Genomic DNA, 27,814 nt, shown 5'->3' with positions numbered 1-27,814 from the left:
AAATAACGCGTATCAAGCAATGTTGTTTTAATAGACATTAAAGAATCCGATAATGAGAATAACTGATAGACGTCATTTAGGTTCTTATCTTCATAACAAATCGTTCGGGGCTCTGTTTAACCCCATCATCTGGAATGAATTCCTCGTGATGTCAGCTGCCCCTCAAACCAGTCACTTAAGGCCCTTTTAATTCATTCTATATATCAATGATAGCACTTCGGTGGAATTCGGTCTTATCTTAACGTATCCTGACAATGTTGAACTGCTTTCTTCCTTTTCTTTGAAATCGCACTCATATTATCTTCAAATTGACTTAAATAGTTTGGTTAAATTTTATAAAATTCAATCTAAAAAAATGATAAAAACTTTCTTTCATTCATAAAAATTGCAAAACAGATTTGTTCGGGAAATTAAGGGTTCTATTCGATTAAAGAAGACAATGCGTTAATTTGTCCATTGAGCTCTGTTTAAGTGAATCTAGGTCCGCGCAAACTTTCATTAAATGGATTTGCCAAGGGCTTTACGATTCCTATAAAATAAAAAGGCAATGCACGAGGTTAGTCAGACCAATGCTAGGGCATGCCCCTGTTGTGTGGTCTGTTTCCTATAGGTGTTATGCAGATTCAATGCAATTCATTCGAAAGCAATTTTTGTTCTTTATCTGTAGGAATTTGGGTTGGGACCCGCTTGTCTTATTGCCTCCTCAACTCTTCTTAATCAACTCTTCTTAATACGCGCTATTTTTCTATTAATTTATAATCTTAACATCTTACTATGATTCGAAAATGAACTGAAAATGTTTACTGTCATCAGTTGTAAAGCATGCAATAGTTTGTAATGCCTTGGGGGCTTACCCAAAACTCGAATCTTAATTTTTGATGGGCATTTGAATTTTCGATAATATGAATTAGTTGGTCGACTGAAAGGAGAAATTGAAGATAAGCAAAACCCATGCTCGCCAAAGATCGAATTTTAGTACCGCAGCGAATTGGGCGTTAAAACACTGCGCATGATTAATGAACAATTATTTGGGCCATCTTGATTTCTCTTTAGATTATTATGTTGTTATTATTATTTCCTTTGAGAAGTTTTGCTATCGTAAAGGTGCCTCTTAACGTCTGTGTAAAAGAGGGTTTTGAGATTTTGAAATTCAATTTCTTAACTCAAATCGAAGATTTCTTTATTTATTTCTTTTTATACCTAATACTGTACTGTAAGATGGGGTGCACTCAAAAGGAAGCTTCAGAGACTCTATAAAGTCTACATACTCTTGATCATCGTGAAGTTTTGAATCGATTTAGCCATGTCTTTCGGTCTGTGCGTCTGCATGCTGTTTGTTCTTGGCACTATCCTCAAAATTGGCGAAACTGGTCAACGCAGAAGACCGCAGTAAAAGCATAAACTGAACGCAAATCCGTTTTTCTTAACAAAAATTTGTGGGCGTTTGCTCGTTACTCAGAAATTATAAATGTTAGAAGGTTATTTTCCATATATACTTTGCGGAGCACTCTACTCTTTACTTAATTAATTTAATTCTAATTTACCGTTGTTCATTTCTTCCTAATAATACCGGTGATATGGGTATCAAATAAAAGAACTTGGAGAGTAAAATGTGAAAAGAATAGCGTTGGGTATGCGAGATTTGGCCCCGCCGAATATAACTTTCTTAATTGTTGTTTTTTGATCAGTAACTCCGGGGATGCCTGCTGTAGGTGTTGGGATAGTGTTACCCAGGAAGGATTATATGCATGCAGGCAGGACGGAAAAGAGTTCATCGTGAAAGTGAAAACATCTGAAGCGGTGGGAAAGACCACTGCTATTAGACTGTTTCATGGACGAGCAGTATGGTTCAACAGCGATGAGTCACGGTAATGTCTTGTGGATGAGAATGCTGGCAAAGTCGAGTAGCGCGATAAGTGTCATTTTCTTATTTAAATTGTTTCTATAATAAGAGGCGGACAGACACCAACCAGACCAGTGAGATGGGGTATAAATCAGAATCTGATGTTGCGGTAGGGCTTAGAGCCTACGAGCTCTCTGTGGTGCATATTTTTTCGTGGCAAATGAACAATCGAAATTAGCATTCCTCTATGCTTGCAGAGTGAATACAATTTTTTTAAACGGAAAAATCCAGCAAATTGCTCCTTTGTAAATATAACTTGCGCTTATTTTCGTACACTTTGTACTTTACATTAAATAAATTATTATAGCTTTCGTAAATAAATGCCGCGAACATGCCTGAGAATTTATTTTATTATCCGGTTCTCTTTTTCGTAAATTTATTTAATATAAGAATACAGGAAAAAAAAATTACACACATATAATATATAATATATAAAAAGTTAACTAAATATTTATATTATCGTAAATGTTGCAGCAACATAGCGCCAGTATATGAGTGCAACCATACCCACACATTTATGTTACTAAACATTTCCGTTACATGTTGGTGGGTATTTTCAGTTAAAGAAATTGGTATAATTTTAAATATCTGCATGTTTATGTGCATGTGGATATGAACATTGTATGTGCATTATTAGTATTTATATATATACGTGTGTATATATGTACATATGTGTACATATATATATATATATATAAAGTTACACGCTTTGTTAAGCAGAAAAATTTTGTTAAATTATTGTTAAGAAAAGGGAAAAATGAGAGAAAAAACGTGTGAAATTTTATTTGTAACAGAAAAAAAAAAAAAAAAAAAAGAAAAAAATTTTTATAAATGTATAGCTGTTTAAATTCACATGCATGCGATGAGTACATCATTAAATGCATAATTGCAATGTGTCGCTGCGTGGTTTATGATGTGTTGATAGAGTTGCGGTAACGATGATAATGTTGTTAAAATGAAAAATCATGGAATTATTAAATAAAATTTATTTAAATTAATTCCTCTTTTTCTTTACAACAGCCCTTCTTTATTTGACTTTATGTACATATGCATGTTTGCATAAATGTTAGCGTAAGCAAACTAATTAACAGAGACTTTCTACATTCCTTTGGTAGGGGGCGGCATATGCATATAAATTATGATGAAGCCTTATTGCTGTTTAAAGGGATTTTTCTTTTAAAACTTTTTCATTCCAAAAATAAACAAGTATTATGTAAATTAGCCTTTAGTCTAGACCGGATAAATGCCTGTCTTTTTACAACTTACCTTCGCACGTTGCGAGTTTATTTAATTTGTTTTTCCGTTTGCAACTACGGCGGCAATAAGCAATGCGAGTAACATTTTAAGTTGATTTATTAATCCGTCCGTCCATCCATATATCCATACGTGCGCACGTTTATTTGTTGCCTATTTAGGGAAAGCTAACGGTCGCGGGTTGAAGGCTATGCCTTAAGTTCAAGAATAACCACGCTTAACTATAACCACGCCCGCAAATAGTATAGTTCTTTGCAGTTATTCCTAAAATAAATTCACAAGTAGCTTCATTCAGCTAACTGCCATGTCCATACTTAATACACTTCACTGCGATTTATGTACACCGGTCTAAGTTGAGGGGTAAGAAAAATTTATTCCAAGGCGTATAAGACTTTTTCGCGTGTATTTATTTACTTTTACGTCATTTTGCCGAAAATTACTTTTCCAAGAAATATATAAAAGTTTAACACGCAATCAACTCCCTTGTTTTAGGCCCAAATTTAACAAAAATTTAATTTCTTTTTTTTTGTGTTGATACTAACTTAAATTTATTACCACAAATTTATATTTTTGTAATAACAAACTACAAGATCTCTCTTACATTTTTATAGTTTTTATTGTTAGCGTAAAGTTTCTTTTTATTATTTCAACAAAACAGTATTAATATTGAAAGCTTTGTCTTCTTTTGTTTTTCTTGTCCATTTTCATTAAGCGGTTAGTTGAGATTGCCAAGTGATGAGTAATCTTTTCTGTTATTATTGTAGGGGTTTGAATTTACAGGCAACAAGATAAATACAAGCAGCTGTTCATTTTCACTGACAACATTTACATTTAAATTTAAATAAATGTTTATCTATAACAAGATTGTAAGCGAATTAATCGAGGCTTTCTCAGCTGTCAAGTTAAGAAAGTAAACTTTTTGTCGATAGTGTTGTGCAAATTTGTTATTTATAAGCTTTAAGGCTTAATTACCTTAACTCTGTTACAATCGTGCTAATTATAATGTTGATTAAAATGGAAATTTCGCGAAATAGAGAAACCATTTATTTACAAAATCAAACACAAAGAGTAGAATATATTATTCAATTACTTTTAAGACATGGAAATTCTTGTCATAGAGCTTATAATATATTAAGGCGTCAAGAAAGAAATGAACGGCATTTTTACTACCTTCGAATCGCATTTCTATGTATCAATTGTACGCAATGGAAGAATATGGAGAAAGTTCAAGCGGAAAGTGAGAGAGAAAGAGAGTAGTTGACAGATAGACAGACGGACAGACAAAAAAAGGAGAGATAGGAGAGAAGAGAAAAAAATTATTTTCTTTATCCTTTCACTTGCAAATGTTCTTAATTTTACGAGTCACGTAAGCGCAAAAGCCTGTCAATCTTTTCAAATCCTGACTAACCTTAGACTAAGAATTACGTACCGCTTGATGCTCTAGGATAAGGTTTTGATGGCCACATTTCAGAATAGCTCTCACATTACTTTGAGAGAAAGCGCTAGCTGATCATATGACGTTGTATGCGATGTCAAAAATACATGACTCGGGGCAGAAAGCTATATATCAATTTCTTTGAATCAATATAAAAATCAATATATTGTTGCATCTTATAGTCGGTTCGGATCCTGTTTGTATTGCGAATCAGAAGTTTATAGGAAGCCTTAATTTTTGTAGCGTAAGTTAAAATTACAAAAATGTTCGTAAATGGACAACGCTTGCGTTTCCTTAGGATTCTACATGACTTCGGTGAATATTGATCCCGAGTTTTAGATCATTATCGACTTTAGGTTACATTCTTTCTATGTACTAAGTTCAAAGACGGATTTATCCCTCTTCATCGCCGAACAATTTATACGGCCTTATCCGCCGGCCTGACGTTTCAAGAACAAGATGAAACAGATAGATTGGTGAACGGATCGTTACGGCTAATTGTATTCAGGATCCGTAAATTTTTAAAAAAATCAAGTTTTTCTCTATTAGTTAAATGATCGATTTATCAGTTAAAAATAATCTGAAACAACAATTGTGGGAGTTGAAAATTAATAAATGGCAATATAACGATTTTCGTTCTTTTCATTTCAACCCTAAATTGATATTCCACAGAGGAGTTCTCGGGATTTTTTTGATAAATTAATTTGAACATTTTTCTGCCGTACATTACTTGTGATACGTACGTAAACTAGTTTATGCGAAGTTATACAAGAGAAGGACTTCAGATAGACCAATTATTTACTATACCTATCGATTTGGAAGCGCTGCCTCTCAATTGCCTGTCTATCTGTCTGTCTGTCCACAGCCTATATAACGCCTCATTTTGAACAGTCCTGATCTAAGGAAAGTGGTGCAGAAGATTTTGATGATTGGCTATGGTCCACTATAATGTTTTTACTAGTTTGTTATCGGGTGATCGCGTTAATTTTGGCCATTTTTTCGCTTGAAAAGGCATTTATTGAGAAAAATTTTTTCATTGCATATTAATCAAATTATTTTACCACATTTCTGGCAACATTACGATATCGTATCGAAAAAACTTGGGCTGGCAGCGGTCCAACCACCGATCCATTTTCACGCTTCTTGAGGTTCGCGGAGACGCGTGAGAGCAAATCCATGCTGCATTGATCTAAATAAGTGGTAATAAGAAAGCGCCATGCTTGGTGGACCAGACGTTCCCATTCGAGCTCTAACAATGTATCACTGGGCAAGTCTTGCAACAAGTGGCTAAAATCAGTCATGTTCAGTCAATTTGCGAGATAGCCATTCTTTCTCCCTTTCGATCTTTACCATCGCCTGTAAAGGTCTAGAAATATTGAATTTGTCAATGGCTAAGCTGTTCGAGAGTTGCTGAAGAGTTTGAAATCGGTTCTCGTCCAAAAAGTCCTGCAATTCATTGTTTTCGAGGTTCTTCTTCTTGTCACCTTCAGGCCGTTCTATGTCATGAATATCAAAATTACCGCTGTTAATTCGTTGAAATACAAATTGACAATTGGGATATTATGGAACTGAATAATGCAATTTTTCGTGCTTAGCATGGGCATACGTTGAATAACTCAAAAGTCGTTGGCCAAAAATAAGGCAAGCACCTAATAATAAAACTGTGGTGTTTGAGCAAAAATTGAACTTTTTCACTCAAAATCAATGCTTTCAAAAGTATTACGTGATTCTCTAGCTATTCGCGTCTGGATTAAATGATTTTTTTTAAAAGTCAAATTTACACCAATATTGTCCTGGGCTTCAGAGCCCTTTAGATTGAAAGGGTCTCGGGAGAGTGGCTCTAATGTTGCTACTTTTTTTTTTATTATAATAAATTCTCAAATATTATTATTCCTTTACTTTTCCTTCCATCCAAAAAAAAAAAAAAAAAACTATCTAAAAATCTATTTTTGTAAGTTGTTAGAGCCGCCTACCATTCTAATGTAATTTTTGTTGCTTGTTTTCGGTTGTTATAAATGGAAAGCCGAATTTTTTCAGTGATATGCATGAAAATTTAAGCGCAGTGATGTACTCATCTTACCCTTTAATAACATTACGCTGTTTACCCAAAAAACTGATGTTATATGCAGCATATTGATTGGAGTTTAAATATCTGTAGCAAAATTCACTAACAAGAATAAAATGTAATTCTTGACGCCTGGGGGTTTGCTATAAAAGCAGTAGTAGAAATGAGAAAAATCAAATCAACAAACTGTTCCGTGCGACGTAATCAACGACCTTGACAGATTTCTTATATAAATTAATTTTAAAAGAAAAGGGCAAAGTAAAAGATTATGAAATGTCTTTTGCCATCAAACTATTGCGAAACCTTAACTTAAGGCTAGCAATCTATTTAAACTTCATATATCAACGCAACGGAGAATACTTGTGACTCATATTTCTGTGCATGTTTCAGCTACCATGGCCGAGAGATTGGCAAACAATGAGGCAAATATATAAAAAAGACTCATTCCAAATATATGTGTGTACTTTCATTGAAAAACACCTCAGCACACAATAATAGAGTATTTTCACGTTTTTGCGATAGCTATGCAAGTAAAGAAAGTAAAAGTACGCATTACATTTTTAAAATTTTAATTTTCATCCTACGAAACATCTCAGTGCACGTTTGTTGTAAAATAAAGTTTAGGTCATAATGTTTTCATCTTCCTAGAGATAGACAAAGGGGCAAAATTTGGAGAGTTAAGAAATTTTTAAAATTTTTAATATTTTACCCAGAGGCAATGCATAAAATTCAATCAAAATTGAATACTTGAGCGCATCAAGAAATTTGTTCGAAAACATTTTTTTCGCTATTTAATCCACGGACAACGCATACGCCAATATGGGTAAGCGCTTTGTTTTCAATTTATCGGTAGTCAAAGGGAAATAGCAGTAAGAAAAAAAAAAAAAAATTTATTAAAAAAAAACCCTTTAGTACAGCAACCGTAGTTGTAGTTGTTGTCGTTGTCGTTGCCATTCTCGTTGTAATTGTCATTTTTGTTGTTAGTGTTGTTGATTTTGTTGCTATTATTGTCATCTTTGTGCGCTCTGTGTTGTTTTATTTTCCTGTCTTCTGTTTTTTTTTTTTCCATTTTTTTTTTTTTTTCTTCGTACCGTTATTGTTGTTACTTATGATTATATCCATTATAGTGTTCTGGTCTCTTGTGCCAAGCTTTGTTAGTAACGAGAGTAACGGTGACTGACTTTATGTCTGAATTTTTGTATGTATTGTTTCCGAACATACGCATGTACAATGTTTTCGGATGATGTATCTTTGTTTATGCGGTTACAATGAACACAAAGAGCAATATTTGCAAAATTATCTTCTTTTACTCGGATACATAAGGTTCTAGGTGCATGCACAAGCATACATATATGCATCAAATCTTTCTCCGACTTGTTAAATCTTTGTGTAGGCAAAAAAACACTCTATAGTTGATTAAGGTTAAAGACTATGAAAAAGTAACAAACATAGGGAACTGGAAAATGAAAAAAAAAAAAAAAAAAAAAAAAAAAACAAGAAAGAGAAAGAGAAAGAGAAAGAAAGGAAGAAACAGCGAAAAACGACTACGCTGTGCAGAAAAGGATAATATTGGTTGGATTGTAACTTTTGATTGGTAAAACTTGCCGGCTCAAGCATTCTTTACATATTTTTCTTTTCTATTTTCTATTTTTCTTTGTCCTTCATTTCTTTTGTTACATCACTTCTGGCTTTGTTTTCGAAGTGTTTGGAAAAGTTTTTCAAGGCAATTTTTCGTTTGTTTCTGGTAAAACGTCAAAATCATCTTCTCGTAATTGAATTGTGCGGCCCGATTAAAATGGAACAAATGCATGCAAACAAACACACAAACAAACAAACAAGCAATCAAACAAATAAACAAACAAATGGATATACAAACGAACGTACATAGTTGAGTTGATCTGCAAATGATTTTTTGGAAATTGTTCAAGAAAAACTTATTAAAACTGTATTAAAAATGAAGAAGAATTTCAGTAATTTCATTATACAGAAAACTTATAGAGCAAGTTTATGCTGTTTTTTTTTTTTTTAAAAAAGGAAATAAAAAACAAACGAAGTTAGTGAATCTTTTAAATGAAAAATTTGGAAACTTGGTAAAGTAAAAAATTTAATTAGAAATTCATAACGGGGAGTTAACTTTTGTTTCGCAAGTTAGAGAATGCATAGTAAAGATACTTTAAAAAAAAAAAAATATATATATATGCAAAAAAATATTTGCCTGCTTTTAGGAAAAACTATAAATATTTTCTTTGCCTTCTTTTAGGCGAAACTATGGTGTTTATTATTTCCGTTGAAATTTTTGATTTGGCCAATTTTCCATCATAATTATGAAATTTTTCATTCTTTTTTTATTATTATTAATAATTCCTTTCAGTTAGAAGGAAATCGATTTTCTTCTAAAAAAAACTTTGATAGAATATAAACTTTAACTTCTTTAAATTTAAAAAAAAATATTGCAAAATCATCATCGGAATTGAGAGTGAGAGAGAGTTCGAAAAGTTTTATTGGTCATAGCAATTTTGGCAACTAATAAATAAAGGATAAGTCGTGGTGTAGAATGTTATGGTGGGAATAGAAGAATTTTCGTCCACAAACTCGAAAGATATCTAAGCACTAAAGACAAACATCTCCGAGCAAAGGATTTGCTTGTTAGTCGAATTCAAATTAGCTCCGACTAACTTGATTGAAATCACACAAACAAAAATATCGAAAATATCGAAGAAACGGTTTAACCAAGTTTAAGTCTATAAGGAATATTTCAAAGATCATGTTAACTGAACGTGCAATTGGTTAGATGTCGTTCTAAGTGTCTCGATTTAAATGTAGTCCATTTTTAAAGAGTTTACGTAGATTGATGAAAACTTGAGGCTTTTTTTGCCGATTGCCCGCACTTTCCTGACAGCATTTGCATAAATGTATGGACGTAAAGACAATTTAGGTGCCATAGCAAAATTAGTAATTAATACTATGATGTCTATACTTTCGAAATTCTATAATTGAAATTTAACATAAATAATGCTAGCCATTACATAGTGCATATTACATTATGGATTGGTCAAAGTTTGTCTTTCTTAAGGAAATTTACTTCACAGTGGGAGGTCAAATGAATTGACATATCGAAGTAAAATGTATATTCCAACTAAGGAGGCATACGACGATGAATCCATAGAGTCTGAAGGAAGAAGGAGAACCCGAACGCAACTTGGCAGGGAAATATGCATTGCCTTAATAGTCTTCGCTTCTACATCCTATAGCTTTCGTTTCATTCTTCATCCAACGTCTGGGTCTCCCGATAGTAGTCACCATGGTCGACGAGTTCGAAAAAGGATCTCGGCAGATTAAAAGGACATTTGCTTCTGGAGACGTCACTTTATTGCGTTAAGAAGAATCTAAATAAAATTTCCTTACCTATAACTATCTATAGGATTAAAACAAATGTTGTGTTTTATCGAATTTGAGATAAATAAAGCAATAAAGTTGACAATAAATATAATGTATTTTGGAATGGTACCGGAATGAATTCAAATGTCAGTTTGTCACTCTAGAAGAGAATGAGTGACTGCAGAAATGTAAACGATGTTTACAATAATGAAAAAGGCTTCTATTTGTAACAGTAACTCTGAAACAACAAGAATATCTATCTATTGATAAAGAATTCATTCATTGTGTTTTCGATTATCATGAATACGGATCCTTTCATTTAAGGATAGAGTGAATGAGTATATAACGAAAGGGAAACGCAAAAACAAAACTGTTTATTGGATTTCCGTTATATCGATGAAGTAAATCAATGAAATAAAATTTTTTCTATATATCTTCATATAAAATACATATACACTTATCCATTAAACCAGATGTTGTCGTATGAAGAGCTCAATAACAATCTATGTATACAAAAAGTGTGCAAGAGCTGTTCAAAACAATTGAAAGCATTTGAGGAAAAGGAACAGATAAGAGCTATAAACACATTCATCAGTAACAGCTATGAATACATAAAATGCGCATACACTTAAACACTGAGAAGTTTTTTATGGTTTACATCATTCTTAAACGATGGCCAACATAACATTCCTAGCCTCATCTTAATAACAGATATAAATCAGAGTATAGGTGGGTATGTCTTACCTGATGTATCATTGCCAAATAGGCAAAAATTATAGGCTCAGTGTTTGTTGTATGGTTTGTCAATAACATTGTAATGAAAATTGATGAACTGTAATAAAGAAACGAGAAGAGAAAAAAAAATTATAAATAAATTCGTATAAGAATAGAGTTTCGGGATAATAAGAGATATTGTTTTTCATTTTCTTTCGATTCTATTCTCTTATCAATCAATTAGTTCTTGATAATCAGCTTTCATCGCTTGTTGTTGCTCTTCATTCAAGACTTTCAAGATTCATTAAATTTAATATTTATAGTATGTACTACGTACTCTGTTGGTTAATGAATTTTTATATAAGATCTACCCTTAGCAAAGAATATGTATAGTCTTTCGATCCTATGATAATGCAAAAGATATTTAGGTATTCACAGTCTGACGGGATATGACACTATGCCCTGTCTTTTTGTGTTATTTACGATCGATTTTTCAAAGTGCTCATGACGGCAATTTTTGCGAAATAATAAATAGGCGCTCATTACACGAGGGCTGATTGAATAGTTAAAGACTTAACAAGGTAACAAGACATTTTTTCTTTAAATTGATTTTTATTTCTCTACATAGTTTCCTTGTAAGCCTATGCAGTTTTCCCAGCCATGCTACCATCTACGAAACCCGTCCAAAAAGTGGTCGCAACCTTTTTCCATAAAGGACTTATGAGCGAAGGTGTTGTGAGCGCTCTTTTTTTTTTAAATGTGGTGCTTATGCTTGTTAAACAGGTAATGTACTGTTCCGCAGTTATTCCCATAAGGCACGGTACAGTCGAAATCCCGGCTAATAATGCCGGAAAAGAAAAAAGTATAGGTGATCTGTATATATGAGCAAAATTATGAGTATAGAAGATTAGAAAGAGAAATCAGCTGATTTGATAAAGGCAGTCAGCTGCTTAAGATGCGTAAAGTTCCTAGCACGAAAAATTTCATATAAATTGTTTTAAAGGCTAAACATACTGAAAGACTATCTAAGGATGTCAAACCTTCTGCAATCAAAAATTAGATGTTCGGCAGACTCAGCAATGTTACGTTCTTCGCAATTATCAGTGAACGGCACTTTAATCTTTTTGAAGTATACCTTGTCATAAGTGTGATTACTATGAAGTATTTTAAATTCCCATGTTGCAAATTTTCCTTTAGTTAAAAAGCCGGGCACTTTTATCTCTAACTAAAACATGATACTCGTCTTTCCATTCTTTTACAATAACTTTGTGGATCAGCAGGGGAGACTCTCTGGAAGGATGGATAATGCTAATAATATTACAAGTCTAACTGAGATTTTCTCTTTTCAATAAACAACGTTAACGTCAATCATATGCGTATGCAACTACAGCAAAAAGTTTTTTAACTCTGCTAATACTTCTCTTAAATTTGATGTATTTTTTCCAAAATGTACATCTATTAGCTTTCATTTGTTTGTAAATTCATAAAACTTTTGACATAAATGTTGTTTTTTTTTGTATCATATGTCGATAGTAAGGATTCATGTACATATTAAATAGAAAATATAATTAAAAAGATATCTTCTTCTTCTTATTCATATTTAACTTCAAATTATGGTAATTTCTGACACATACTGTTGTTCATTTCTTTTTCTTTCCCTTTTTCTGGCTTCCTCTCTCTATCTCTATCTGTCTCTCTCTCTCTCTCGCTCTCTGTGCACATGATATATACACATATATAATAGACTTAAAAATGCTCTCTAAGCATTATTAATAGCTCTTCAATTTGAGTTAAGTACTGAGAATCCTATACACTTGAGTCATGTGTCGTGATAATGACTGACAGGCAGTATTTCGTATCAAACAATAGCAAAAAAATAAAAAAAAAATGAAAAAAAGAAGAAGAGAAGAAAAAGGAGTTATATTTTACGTTTTTTGCACATTTTCAAATGTGTTATCATGAGGGAAACGAAAAACAAAAAAAATAATGAACAATATTCATCTATGTATGTATGCATGCTTCGTTCCAACACTTGAATGTTAGCTTAACAACACATATCATTGCGAATGATTGGTGCAATGCATATGCCACATGGACACAACTTCAGTTCCACACGTACGTAAGCGAGATGTCCATTCATATCACTTTAGATCTGAGCGTATGGTTGCCATAATGCTTAAAGTGGTATTTGCTTGATATATGTAGACAAAGAGATAGAAGATAAGCATGTTTTTAGGCTGGCAGCCAAAAACTGCAAACATTTTCCTGTACATCAATGAACAATTTTAGATTAAAACTTAATGACTTATGTTCAAAATATTAAACGTGTTTTATTTACTCAACTTTTCGATGAATCTTAAAAATGTTAAGTTATTCTACAAGTAATCTCTCATAAATTGATGTTTATGAAATACACAAGGGCGACTTAGGATACAATAAACATAAAAAAAAAAAAACTAATAATTTTGCTTTTTACATCATACCGGAATTTTTAAACAGAAGTGCATCAAATTGCATTTAAATTCTCAAAATGCTTGGAAATGTTGAAATTGCTTTATGAACTTAATAAGAAAAGTTATTAGTAAAGTGACCATTTCCGAAATATAACGGCATATGTTAAAGAAATATAAGGACTAGGGCTCTCGGTAGATGCTTTAGCCATTTAGAAATGGCAAAATCACTTGCCTTATGGTACGTAAAAGAATATAAAATGTTCAAAAAGATTCCACTATACATGAAGTTTCATAGAAGACTTAGTCAGATGCAGAATATATTTTTTGGAATGCAATGAACATGTCGTGCACACACAGCCACAAGACACATTTTTCCAAAACCACGATTATGATTTTACCCTCTTTCCTTCATTGGATGAAATAAGTTCTCGATCGGAGTAAAGATAGCTTTCATCCCTGCATTTGAGGGCCAATCTTGAATGTTTCGTGTCACCTCAATGGCTATATATTGTCATAGAATACCGTTAACGTAGGTTTTTTTAAACATTTCTCAATCAACTCGTAATTTCGGTATTTTATACGAAACTCAAAATTTCTCTGTTACAACTCAAACCATAAGTAGAAAGACGCACTTGAGCGAACGCTTATCTTGATCCCATCATTAAACAAATAAGAATACTATGTTCAGTCCTTGAATCTTTTATACACACCACTTTATGGGTAACTAGCAAAAAACATGACAAGCAAAGGTATTCACAGTTTTTTTTCATAGACGTGTGGGCGTTGTAGGCATATCCTTTGACCGGTTTAGGCTGCTTTCCAAATTTATTGACGATATCGTCACCTTTACGGAGGGGAGAACATTTACCACATATACCACACGATTGCGTACACGGACAGATAGACAGATGAACGGATGGACAGACGGATGAAGGGACAAAAATACTGAAGTGCATTCCGAACAAGGTTTTTGCAGCTTGTTTCTGTGCGTAAAATTACTAAACGAAAATATTAAATTGTCGTCCACTATAATATTGAACAGGCCTCCTCAATTTGTGCAGGTAGTACAGAATCACTCATAGAATATATGTTCAAATTTTTGTAGAACTATCTGCTGCAGTTTATGAGTAATGAGCAAAAAACCAATCTTTCATTCCTTTTCAGAGATCAGAGGTGTTCTCACTTTAAGTAGTATTGTAGAGTTGTCCTTTCCTTCCTTTCTCTTTGCGAGCGGGAGAATGTTTATAACAGATCTTATACAGGCGGACATAGTTAAATCCATTCAGAATTTGACGCTGATTAAGAATATATATACTGAATGTGGAGCCTCTGATCTTTCTTGAATAGACCAGTACCGATACTTTCTTGACAACACATGGATATTATATGTCGTATTGCTTTTAACATCTGATATAAAAAATTTACTTTCAATTCCCATCACTTCCTTGACAGTCCCATCACTTCCTTGACAGTATTATGCATGTGCAAGTGTGTGTGTATGCATGTGTATTGTTCACAATAAATATTCTTTGTAAATAAACGAAAAGTATTCTTTTTTTCTAATTTTTAGCAAAGGTATGAAAAAAGTGTTTTTATGAGTTTTCCTTTACAATTTGATGAATTTTTTATGTAATTAAGAAAGCAATTGTTTTTTTTTTTTTTTTTGAGATATTTGCAAAATTATATTGAAGAATATCTTTGGGAACTTTAAGAAATTATTTTAATTGTAAGAAAATTTGTTACTGAATAGGCGACGATTGAGTTTATGCTGTGCCAGGCTTGGAAAAAGGCTTTTCTGTATGTTCTTAACTCATAAACTTAATGTTAATTTGTTCTCTTTAAACTTGCAGATGTGCACTTAAGCGATGGTCATGGAACAAGATTTATGTTCGCTATGAATTTATCATAGTTTACGGTTAGTTTAAATTTCATGCTAACGAAAGACGAAAGGAAATGCTGTGCAAGAAACGCGAAAAAGAAACTTTTTAAAAAATTGTTACGTAAGCATGGGTTTTTCCTTTTCTCTTTTGTTCGTTAGGTAACGTAGTCGGTTACAATAAAATTGTCCATTCATATAAAAGAAAATATGAACCAAACAAATTTTGCAAAAAAAAAAAAAAAAAAAAAAAAAAAACTTTTCTTCGCTAGGGCGAAAACAGAGAAGAAGACGTTAAAGCGAAGAGTGTTTTGCAAGGCATAACACTGTCATTGCGGTGATAGCGGTTATTGGGTGTGGTGGTGGGGATATATAAAAAGATATTTGAAGCTATGTCATCTCTATTGCCTGGTGTCTCGCTTAGTGGTACTTGTTCTTTACACTTTTTTGTAGGCTTTGAAAGATGAAAAATTGTGCAGATGCATGCATTCCCTACGCCATCAACTATTCTGCTAGTCTGGCATTTCCGTTCGCTAACACATTATTTTCCAGTTACCTCAACATCTTAAGCTGTTTGCGTATAGCGCTTATAAGTTTTCTTCTTTTTTTTTCTCTCTCTCTCTCTCTCTTAATGTTTGTTGGTTGCTTTAAACTTTAAATGGAAGCAAGCAGCAAGTAGCAGCACATTTCAATGATGTTGGGTAGCGTGGCATGTGAAAGTAAAGAACAGGCTAATATTTTTCACATTCCGCGGCATAGCTACTGTTGATATTGTGGGTGTGTGCTGCTTTCGTAAGAAAGAAAATAAAATATGTAAATAAAAAATGAAATAAAAATATTTTTCTGAAATGTTTGGGAGTTTCCTGGGCTTGAGCTTCATTTTTGAAATGAAAAATTAATTTGCTTTCGTTAGCGAATTGGTTGTTTATGTGCTCTTATTTTCAGAAACAGAGAATAGGTATTCCATCTAATGCTGCTTTCGCAAGGCACGCTCTTCAATTTACGTTTTGTATTTTTTGCCATTACCTGAGGTATGTTTAGTTTGCCAAGTAGCCATAAAAAGCATCAAAACACGCATGTTACGTTCTATATATATGCGTGAATATATACTCTGTATTCGTATGGACATATGTACAAGTAGAGTGTTGACCAGCATAAAAGGCGAAAATAAACTACAGAAGTGACTTTATCGGCCTATTCTATTCCACTTCAAAGTTTTGCTTACAACAACAAATTGTATTACGGTTCATCTAAATCCTCTCTCTCTCTCTCTCTCTCTTTCTCTCTCGCAACTAACTTGTGTAATATTGCGAGCACATGTTAACTTTGATTTGACTAAGAAGATTAAATTTTGTCAAAGATTTTCAGTGACTTATACCCTAGATATAGCGGCTTGTTGGTAAGTAATGCTATAATATGCTATAATAAGCTAACGTTTATCTATTACGCTAACAGAGAGTTTAGATAAAAATTTTGTCTTCTCTTTTAGAATTTGCAAAACTTGAAAATAAACTTAATTTTTTTTTTTTATTTTGATCAACAAAAACAAACGTCAAACTCTATAGAGAAACTCTTGTCCGTTTTTCTAATTAATTCATTACTTGTCTTCGTGTATTTATTAAGAATGACATTTATGGTATTTAGTTTTATTTACAAGACAGACCGAGAAAAGAAACTTTTTTTATTTAACCCACTTGGCGGTGGAAACTTATACTATACATCGGTCATTTTTGATAATAATGGTAAAAAAAAAATATTAACTTGATTTTAAAAATTGATTTATTGTCTTTTTAAATAAATTCTCTTTTATGACTTATACACACACTTTGCATGCATTTGAGCCGTTTATCATAGCAGAATAGAGCTTGCATTGTTATGATGAAGAATGACCCGACTGTGCTTGTTTATTTTACTAATGTCGCCAGACAAATGACTTCGTACTATTCAGAATTCGTCGTTTTACCTAAACGAGTTCGTACCATTCAGAATTCGTTGCTTTATCTTTCTCCTGTTGCTACATGGTGAGTTTTCCGTAAAAATAGGCGACAATTTCTTTCAAAGTACTTCGCGCATGACTTCAGTCGGATTGTGGTTATTTTGAAACACCAACATAGCTGATTGCTGCCTAGTTTCCGGCTCACGCGGATAGATCCATGATTCGCCGCCTTTTACGATGATAATGCAAGGATTTGCTTGATCAATCGATACGAGTATCTTTTGAGACTTTGTTAAATTATATGTCATCTAAAGAGAACAACCATTTTGCATTGTTAAACGATCTAAGCGATCAAAATCTCATACTATGCCGTTTGGCGACCTTGCATTACCAGTTTTTGCACAGCAGAAACGTTTTCTGCGATAACAATTGATTTCGCACGATCTTCACGAACTTGAGCGGTATGCGGATGGCGGCGGCGATTAAGCTCGTCATACAAACATTTCACTAAGAGATGGGCCTTCATTGCCAAAAGTGGATATAAGTTGACATAAGTTGCCATAAATAACACGAATTGCGCACGAAATACAAGATGTTTTGGAAACGGTCGCAGTCAGAAACGTTAAACCTTTCGGTGGAATGGAAAAATATAATCCAAACAGTCATCTTTGTCTAATCGTGTGCATTTTCGGCGCGTTGAGCTCATTTACTGAGAATAAACGAATGTATTGCAATGTAGTTTTGAATTGCCTACAACTACTCTAATATGCAAAGATTAATGATCGAAATAAAAATTGGTCCGAAACTGCGTAGTCCTGTCACCTAGATGGTCGAAATAGTAAGCCTTTATTGAGATGCTAAAATTGCGATCGTATTTTAATGGTTTTAAGGAGAATAACTATATAAATAGCTTTGTAGCAGACTGGATTGCAACAAAGTCTTTTATTTATTTCGTTATTTATGGACTACAATTATACATTTCAGCCATATATACATGTAAATATATTAAGCGAAACTCTAATTATTAAAGGTTTAAACTAAGTATTTGAAGAGAAGATCATTACTCAAAAGCACAGCAACGTTAATAATTTTATTTACAAAGTAAAGAATTTCTTAGTACATTTTTTCAAGTCAAACTGTGTGTGTGTCAATCAGAAAAGCATGCAATTAGGGTAAAGTAAATAGAATACAATATCAGAAAAGCAAGCAACAAAGACCAAAGTAATTATACTTATTACATAGCTACTGAGATTCAAGCTCACAATCGATGATCTGGCAGTCTTTAGTCTTATACCCCGGGCTATTGTTCATTCTTCGAAAACTTGTAATGCTTAATTCCTTCGTACTGAGAGCGTTCACACAGTCGTTTACCCTAAACGATGTTAAATGCTGCGAAAAATCAAAGTTTATGTCTGCACTGTTGCTGCTATGTCCATGCATTCCTAGTAGATGCCACAATGTAGGCTACTAGAGCTCTCTACTAATAGCAATAAACTTGAAGATAATGCTAACCTTTCCATGAAAGTCAATATTTCACCCAGGCATGATTCTTCGGGTTCCAAGGAGTATAATTGGATAATTGTTGCATGCCAACGTATTTTAAGGCATCTTGTAATACATAAACAGAAAATTGTATTTATAAACAATGTAAAGGAAAATCTATTGAAACATTCTTCTTGTGATTACTGATGTTGCTACCATTGAGTGTGATTTTTTTTTGCATTATTCCAAGTTTTGCAATATTCCTTTTCCGTTATACAAAAATGAAATTGATTTTCGTGGTCCATTGTACCAAAATCTATCTTTTTGTCGCATTCTTCCTAAAAGCTCAGTTATTTTTTGTGCTTTGTATTAAATTTTAAGGATTGGAGAAAGCATATGAGGCATAATACAAAATTTCTTGAACAATAAGACCAGTTTGATTTATTTATAATTCCTAAGTCGTAGTTCATAAACAATCCGTACATCGATCTTATATCAACTTTGGTTACTTTTGCGAAAAAAATCCAAAGGCAACAGATTGACTTTTTTTTTTCTTTTGACTTGTAACTGCAGAATATATGAAATGCTGGAATATTTTCCAGCAATGAAAAACCGATCGACCCTCCCAAAACATGAGCAGAAGAGAGCAAAGAGATCACGAATTTCCAAGGTTGCTCCTTGGAACTCCTGTTAGGAAAAACTGTCTCAATTAGAGAGTCTTTAATATTTACATCGATTGATATGTTTGCCATCATATGGAAAAATGTTATCGAAATTTTTTTAACAATTTTATCTTCCTTATGTCATCTTTTGAACAGATTTTACAAATGTTTATTTTTAACCAATTCATTGAAGTGTAAATATTGTTTTTTTTTTTTTTTCTTTTGAACTCGTTTACAACATAAAAGTTATGCATATGCACGTTAGTTTTTGTTATATTTTCACGAATGAAATTGTTTTGGATTTTTGGCATTTGTTGGTTGTTTTCAAATCAAAAGTATAAAAAATTTGCAAAAATTGATTGAACATAAATGTGGAATAAATTGTGTTTGGCAAAGGATTCCATAACAAATAAAAAAAAAAATATAAAAAAAAACAACAACAACAAAGTATTACAGCATCACTTTGCTCTTCTTTTTTTCCAATTATTTTGCATAGTTTCAAATGAAAATATATTTGAAAAGTGATTGCTTTGTGGCATGAACAGAAGATGCAGGAAATTTGTTTTTGAAAGGTTAGCAAAGATTTTATTTCAATTTCATTGCTCCACTCATATCAAGTTAAGAGAGATTGCATTTGGCTTTGGCTTTGGCTAAAATGTTTTATGCCCACTACACATGCGTAATAAAGCAATTAAAAATAAGCAATGGCAACAATGATTTTCATTAGTTAAGAGTAAATCAATTGATCAATTGATGCCTCCTTGGCATAGAGCTTTTCAAAGAGCTTTTCACACACATATTTCTATAAACTTTTCAAACAACAGACGTTATAACTTAGCATAAAGCCGTATAAGTCAGAATATATATGAAATTTTCCCTAATTTTGTTTTTAGCCTTTTAACTATTGCCAGCAAGTATGCATGCGGAATATCGGAAGAAGTAAGGTAAAGTCCTATTATCATAAGTTTTTCGACTAAGCGAGTGCGACAAAAAGAGGGACAGACAAAGAAAACTATCTACATATCATCCTAAGGCCTGCCGCTCCTTCTTTGTTATAATGACTATGATCGATCATTCTAGGAGAGCCGTAGCCTAGTCGATGACGGTGTCGTACCTTCACAACTAAGCACTCCCTAAAGCACTTACTGCGGCCAAGTTTGATCAAATCGCGCTGATATGTAAACTCGTGCACACCGACTTGGTAGTCGCGACTTTTATCTGCTCGACAGCTGTTATTTATGCGTCTTCTCCCTTAATGAGAGATTTACGAAACAAAAAAATTTGCACTGCAGTCGCTTTAAACTGAGTCATGCGTCAAGGGTAAGTTTATTGTTTCCACTTTCTACGTTAATTAAAAATTTATTGATTTAGTTGTGTGTTTTTGTTCGCTACAAAAATCTTGTATATATTTTTGCCATCTGTTTTAAGCAAAACTTTAAATTTTTTATAGCAAAGTAATTTTCAAGTGATGAGCAGTGTAGTTTTCCATTTTTTCGAACAACTTTTTGAGACTGTTCACAGATTATCTTCCCACATATCTGTTTTTATAAGTTTTCTCTTTCTTTATCTTGCAAGTTATGGTCCAAGTTGTAGTATATTTGCTTGTATTCGCTTTTCTTCTTTATATAGGTTCTAATTGAAAATGAAACAAGTCATAATTATGATTTAACTGAATTATAGTAAGAAGAATGTTCTTAAAAAAAAAAACTAATTAACTTCTAAGCATAAAGTATATACTTTTAATATAGTTGATGATAAAGTATTTAAAGTTAAAATAAATAAAATAAAATTGAAAACCCATAATATAAAACAAGTAGAAACACTACAGTGAGCCGCGGTCCGCTGTAAATACTCAATATGAAGGCTTTTCAAAAGAAGTCCATAAATAGACCGTGGTTGAAAAGGTGGTTCTGTCCGAACCATTTTGAATAGCTTTCGTTCTTAGGTCAAAACAGGTGAGTGTACAAAAATTTTATCAAAAAATCGCAAAAATTATGAATTGTAGGTTGACAACAGCAAAGCACGACGAAAAGACAAACCCATATACTAAATTAGAAAGATGAGTCTAGCTCTACTTCTTCTGTGTGTTGCCTACGCCCGCCCTTAACTTAATATACTGTTGTACCACAAACGGTGTATGGTATAAGAAAAGAATTATAAATATAAGAAAAGGTTAATTAATGTAGTAGAACGTCTTTACTGTGAGAGCAAAAAAATCAATAAGATGTTATACTTTTTTTTTCAAGATAACCAATCACGGTGACAGTCAGAAAGAGTAGAACGAAGAGAAAGAAATGGCGAGGTGATGGGCGCAGCCAAGTGAACGAATGCCAAATCGATAAGTATCATACCTTCACCGACTGGAAACCTACGGTAAGTTACGACCAATTGAAACTTTATCTACGCGACTACTTGGTCGCATCCGGACACTTGGGAACGAACAGACATTTCCAGAATAGCGTTCGCTCGTTAATTTAGTTATTTCGTAATAGTCAACAGTTGGCACTGACGAAAGCTACATAAAAAAGTAAAACGCTTTTCATAGTGAATGGGGATTTGTAATTTTTTTTTTAATTAAACAACAATGTAATGTAATAATTATATATAAGCAATTCACTTATAATTAAAAAGGCTTTTGTCATTTTTATTAAAATTACGAAAAAGAATCGATTTAAAATTTTTGCATCTAAAAGTATTCAATTAAAAAGAATTGTAAAGTGCTCCTAAAAGAAGACAATGAAATGTCGAATTTTTACTTGAAAATGCGTTTATTATTTATTGCAATTTCTTTTCTATTGTCAGCATTTAATTCAACTTTTTTTTATTGTCCTGACTTTCTTTCTGCTCACATAACACTTTCATTTTCTGTTTATATAATACAATGTAAATGAAAAAAGCAGTTCGAAGATATAATTGAGTTTTTTCTTTTATACAATTTTCTTTACTTTTGCCTTTTTAGTTCCTTTCGCTCCGTTCCCGAAGTTTTTCCTTTTCCTAAACATAAAACGTATAATATTTGTAACATGCTTTTGTGCTGATGTCAGTAATGCCTGAGCATGTAGATATTTGTGCAAGCATTTATTGCACTTGCATATAAAATGGAATGTAATTGAAAACTGAAAGAGATGTTACAACAAAAGAGTGAAGGCCTTAAACCGAGAGAATTTAATTAGTAGATGAAATAAAGCAATGCCTGCAAAAAAAAATTATACAAATGGATGAGATTTTGATTATATGTATACATGCACATATTCATACATATACATACACGAATACACATTCACATATACATTGAAAGACGGATAAGTGAAAGGAAATTGAGAATGAAATACGGAGGCAGAGAAAAGACAAAAACCAAAATTAAAATTTTACATAAATATATTACGAGAAAAATTTCAAAAATGCATAAAATAATTGGGAAAATATTTAAGAAAACTTTCAATAAATGAACGTAATTATCAATATGAAAGGAAAACTTTCTCTACAAATTTCCCTTCTCAATTATAGGTAATATACGAATATAGATGATACGAAAAAGAAATAAAATGTATTTCGTAAGTTAAAGTTTTTTCAACTTTACTTTTGACGCCGCTGGAATGTGCTCGCGATAGTTGTTGACCTTGCCAAAAACAACCATAATTTATGGGAGATTAGAGAGTCAGCTTGTGTCTTATTCGAGTTCTTTCGCAAAAATTTACAAAACAAAAGAAAAGGTAGTCTGAGAAACACTTTTGCGTTTGCTTGCTAGCACGCGACCTTATATGCAGAGCTAATTACTTTCTCCTTTATAACCTATCAATACCCGAAAAGTTTTCTCGCTTCCCAACTGGACGCGGAAAGCAGCAGACTGTCCATTCGAGACTTACTTTGTGAAGTTAGCTATAGAAGGAAACCAAAAAGGATTGGGGCTTAGCGGAATAGATAAGACCACGAAGTCAGTAGTCGCCGGTTCGGCTCTCAGCACGGTTTGACTGTCGCAGTTGGTCGTAGCTAAATTGAGGGCTTAGTTGGTGAAGAGAAGAGTCGCGACCGCCAAATCGATGTTTCGCGTGCACCCATCTCAGTGCTCAAACAAGTAAAGGCATAACACTTACCGGGATCCATTAGGCTGCTTTCCACCTTTCTTTCTCACTATCATCCTGTTACACGTGTAGAAAATACAACCGAGTGCTTGATCATACAAAAAAAAAAAAAAGTTTGCGGGATTCTTCTCATTCTAAGCAACCACACGTGGCTAGTCTGCAGTCCAATACATCCGATGGATTTTTTGAATTGTTTTCGTTTTTCCAAGTGAGTGCTATAACAAAGTCTAAATTACCATGAAATCTTCGCCCATATATGCTTGCATTCGAATAACGACTTATCGCATTCTTTTCCATGGAGTTTTATCTTTATCATGGAGTTTTATTTCAATTACATAAGAAAAACTTTTTCTGGAAAACAAATCTTCATTTGTATTGACGCCTTCGTTTGCGAACATCGCGCGGCTAACAATTTGGGGCGATTTCACCAATTAAAGCATACGTTCAAAGCATAGCTTTTTTGCAATAGACGGCTTGCTAATGTTTTCTTAGTTGTGTCCTTGTGTGTTTCACTTTTTTGATTTACGCTGCCGGTGAATAACCAGCTCGTTGTTTGAAATTGTCTTTCATTGCACATACCGTCAAGGCGAAATGTGGAAAGTATTAATACAAAGAACTAGTTTTTTATGTGAAAAAAAAATTTCATAAAAATTAAAATAAAAAGACATTAAATATTCCGTTAACTTTGACATATGATGCGTAACGTATTGCTTAACAATTTTCAAAAGAAAATGGAAAAAAAGTCTTCCTATCTTATCATATTCATTAAACGTACTAGACTAGATTTTACCCAAAGAAAGAAAAAAAAAACGTTTAACTAAAACCAAGCGGTTTCATGAGCGACAAATTAGCTCTCGATATTTATTCACTACAATACACGTTGCTAGTGTTCATTTACACTCTCCTTACATGTGTTAACTCTAAGGCACGCTTTGATTTCCAGAATTAACTTAAAAGGAGCTACCGGAGAAGCCTTTTTCATTGGTCTCCTTATATCATTCTAGGTTTCTTTGCCGTAAAACGAGAATACTTTAGAAATTCAAGAATATCTCCTTGCAAGAATTTTATTTACTGTAGAAGCGTCCTTTGATTAGCACGGTATTCGTAAAGCACAATTTCGGTGCAATACGGTCCAAAGTTTGCGTATATTACAATAGGATTTTTATAGAGAACGAACAAGATTTCGATACGATATGACAGACACTTCCTTGATTTACGTTACATATAAGTTTAAATTTTATTATTCTTTATGATATTTTAGCTTAGATAAAAAAGAATTAAAAAAGTTTCGCATAGCATGATCTCGATGCAGCACGGTACGAATTACGCTACGTGGTAAGCAAGGGACGCCCATATAATATGTGCATATTAAGTTTGTTCGGATGTATGCAACATTAAGAAGGACTTACCTTTGATTATAATAAAATTTGGATATAAGACCCAGACTTTGTTTGGCGGTCTCTCTGTCTCGTATTCTTCCGTTCAACCTACAGGTCGCAATTTTTGATGAAATCTAGCATTACGCAGTGGCTTAGCCCAAGGCAGAAGGTTAATGGTTCGGTTTGGACCAACTGCAGCTCATGTAACGACTTATTTTGAGAAATGGTTGTATGAATAGTGCATTGTGTAGTGTATTTAAACGAGGGCCATGACCCACTATAATGTGTTTGTTTACTATTTATCGCTTTTAATGAAAAGTTTTACATTAATTTAATTTATCATCAAAGTTTTTACGTTAAAAATTGCACTCGCTTGGACATTTATCTACATAGAGGATTTATTTTCCCTCTAAATACTAGCAATTCTTTTACTGATTTACAATAAGTGACATAAAGTAGACGAAGCGATAGGACATGTAAATCGCTTTCGAACAAAACAAACTGCGGAAATTAAAGGTACAGACAGGGCAAAGGATAGCTCGTAGATAGATGTGTTTGTAACTATTGTTACTATAATTAATTCAGTCAGGGAAAAAAATTCCAAGGCTAAAGTTTTAAATTGGTAGCATCTAAGGCTGTCGGACTTATTGAAATCGTGACACCATGAGTCCAGGGCCATCGAGTCGCTAGTCGAGATCCTTTGCCTACCGGGCGAAAAAAAAAACAACATTGACTACACTGACTAATGGCAACAACGAACGAACAATTTTTTTAAGGGGTATCTGGCATTCCTAACACACAAAATGCATGAAGTATAAAAGGTGAAAGGTCGATTTGCTGATTTCAACAGCTGTCAACTAACTAAAGTCGTGCTAAGTGCTTATTGTAAGCACATAAAGAAAGAGATTTTTCGGATAAAAATATTTAATTTGAACTTGAGCCAGTCACAAGCGTTTGCATTAAGACCTTTCTAAAGGTCCTTTTCTTAGGAACTTTATACATTTTATTTTTTATTCAGTGTCTCATGTTATATATGCTAAATTTCCAAAATTAAAAGAAATTTCAAAGAAGAAATTGATAATGTTTGTTAAATCCATTTGCATGGCATTGGAAAGTAAATGCTTATGTAAATTGAAAATTTTAAAGTACTTTTAAAACAAGTGTTCAGCGTACCATATGCAAAGAAATATAAAGAGCAATGAAAACGAGAATAACACGAATAAATACAAATTGTAAATCGTCTTATGGTAAATGCCAGCAATTTATTATATTTATTGCAACAAACTTTAGCAACGCAAGAGCAGAAAATTTCCATGACCGCTACAGAAATGTGAGATACACTAAACTTGTTATTCTGTATATAGGTGAACTGTTAAGCCCCTACGCATTGTAGGCGCTGTTAAACGACTATATATATATATATTTAGGAAATGTGAAAGCTGTATATTTTCATCCGTTCCTCGGACTGCTGAGATAAAAAATTAAAACTTTTACATATTTTTTTGCTCAGCGGTAACATTTAAAGTTTAAAAATATAAATGAATCGCTTATAAAACTTTGACATTACTTAGTAAAGATGTAAGTCGCTAGACAGTGTGGTGTCACATGTTAGGTATCAGCTTCATAAATGTTTCTTATTCTTTACTATCTAGAACGAGCTTTAACTAACCATCTGTTAGAAAGTGCCCTGCAAGTGAGGATTGAGACTAGAAGGACTAACCCTTTTCGAAACTGTTTCTCGACTATCACTGGCATGTGAAGTCCTTAGCAACTTAAACTATACGATGTATCGATAACAAAGTACTTAGAAAATCCACTTCTGTTTTTATGTGCGGCATAGACAAATCGGGAAAACTCGTTCCAAACGAAGCGAATGAATATCTTGTTCTCAAATTATCAATTCTGTTCACTCCCGATTTTGGCGTTGTCGTTCGTATACCATTGCATCAGTGATCATAACCACACGCAGGAACACAAGTGCAGACGGAAGCGTATTAGGGGACAGAGAATCTAGATAGATTAAAGTGTGAACTAAGAATACCGGTATAAGTTAATTAGTGGATTCCCGGTGAGAAATAAAATAAAATGGAATATGTAAAAGTAAATATACATATACACAGTCAGTTTGTCCACTGGACTCGAAAGTTAATCGTCTGGAAATAGATTTTCTTTGAAAGCTTCATAGTTCGCTGAGGATATCTTTAGGCAAGCGAAGAGGATTCATTGATTCCCAACAAAGGAAACAAAAAACGTTCTGAGTGGCCGAGTAGACAAAGAATGTGAACGAGTAACTCAATGGTCGGTGGTGGGTTCAAATAAAGTTTCTAATGAAGGCTATAGCCTCAGATGCTAATGCTTTAACACTTTAGTCTTGGTATTTAATTACGACAATAATAATGAAAAAGCGGTGCTCCTAGGCATTATTTATTGATCAATTTAGCCTTTCTTTTTTGGGCATGGCGTACGAGTGAACTCAGTCATAGAGATAAAATCGCAAAAGCTATAGGAGATATAAATTTGAAATATTTTACAGAGCTTTGAAAGTGTTTGAATAAGTAGAGTGACAGTCACTATAACGACTCACTCTTGAGGCGATAATTAAAAAAGGTGGACTACGAAAGATTATCATTGAATGATTTGCTAGGTTCTCTTCAGAACTTTTACTGATTATTGCGTGGATTGGAAGTACCCTAATTTTGTTGTTGGATTTAAAACGTCCAAAAATATCCACTTGAGAATGCGATACGTCTGAGGTTCTAATTCAAGTTAGGCAGTGTCTAATAGCCCGCCGCAAAAAGCGAGAAAGAAAATGAAAATTTGAGTGAGTTCCACCAATCAATTTCCGAAATTGGTATAATCAATCAAATGTCTATAAACGTTAAACAGGCCCAGAAGATATTCTTCGATGAAGGACTTGGGATAGATTACGCAGTTTTTTTTACTACGATTGGAGAGCCGCTAATTAACATAAATTATTTTTATTTTGCTTAGTCTTAAATACATTACATCTAATATTACAGGTTACCATGAGTATCTCCCAAAGGTATAAAAATAAGTGGCTGAGTTTTTAGTTCTTAAGATCTCTGCATTTTTTAAGACACGCTTCTACAGAGAGAGAGAGGGTAGTCAAGATTCGTGGCATGCATAGGATTTTATTTATATTTTCTGTTTCCTTTGTTTCTTTTTCATTTTCTT

At 33.1% G+C, this 27,814-nt stretch overlaps 1 protein-coding gene across 2 annotated transcripts in view; it reads right to left on the bottom strand.

Moving 5' to 3' along the window:
- The window catches only part of LOC119636178 (protocadherin-like wing polarity protein stan), a 150,792-nt gene that overhangs the window by 37,842 nt on the left and 85,136 nt on the right, over positions 1-27,814 (bottom strand). For both annotated transcript variants that reach the window (XM_038031375.1, XM_038031374.1), the window contains exon 4: positions 10,780-10,867. The gene's annotated coding sequence lies outside the window, so the exon portion shown is untranslated. The remainder of the gene's footprint in view (positions 1-10,779; positions 10,868-27,814) is intronic.

Source organism: Glossina fuscipes, unplaced genomic scaffold, assembly GCF_014805625.2.
Source record: "Glossina fuscipes isolate IAEA_lab_2018 unplaced genomic scaffold, Yale_Gfus_2 28, whole genome shotgun sequence".
In the NCBI taxonomy this organism is placed as follows: Eukaryota; Metazoa; Arthropoda; class Insecta; order Diptera; family Glossinidae; genus Glossina; species Glossina fuscipes.
The sequence above is the reverse complement of the archived record's forward strand: the minus strand, read 5'-3'. Positions and strand labels throughout refer to the sequence as shown.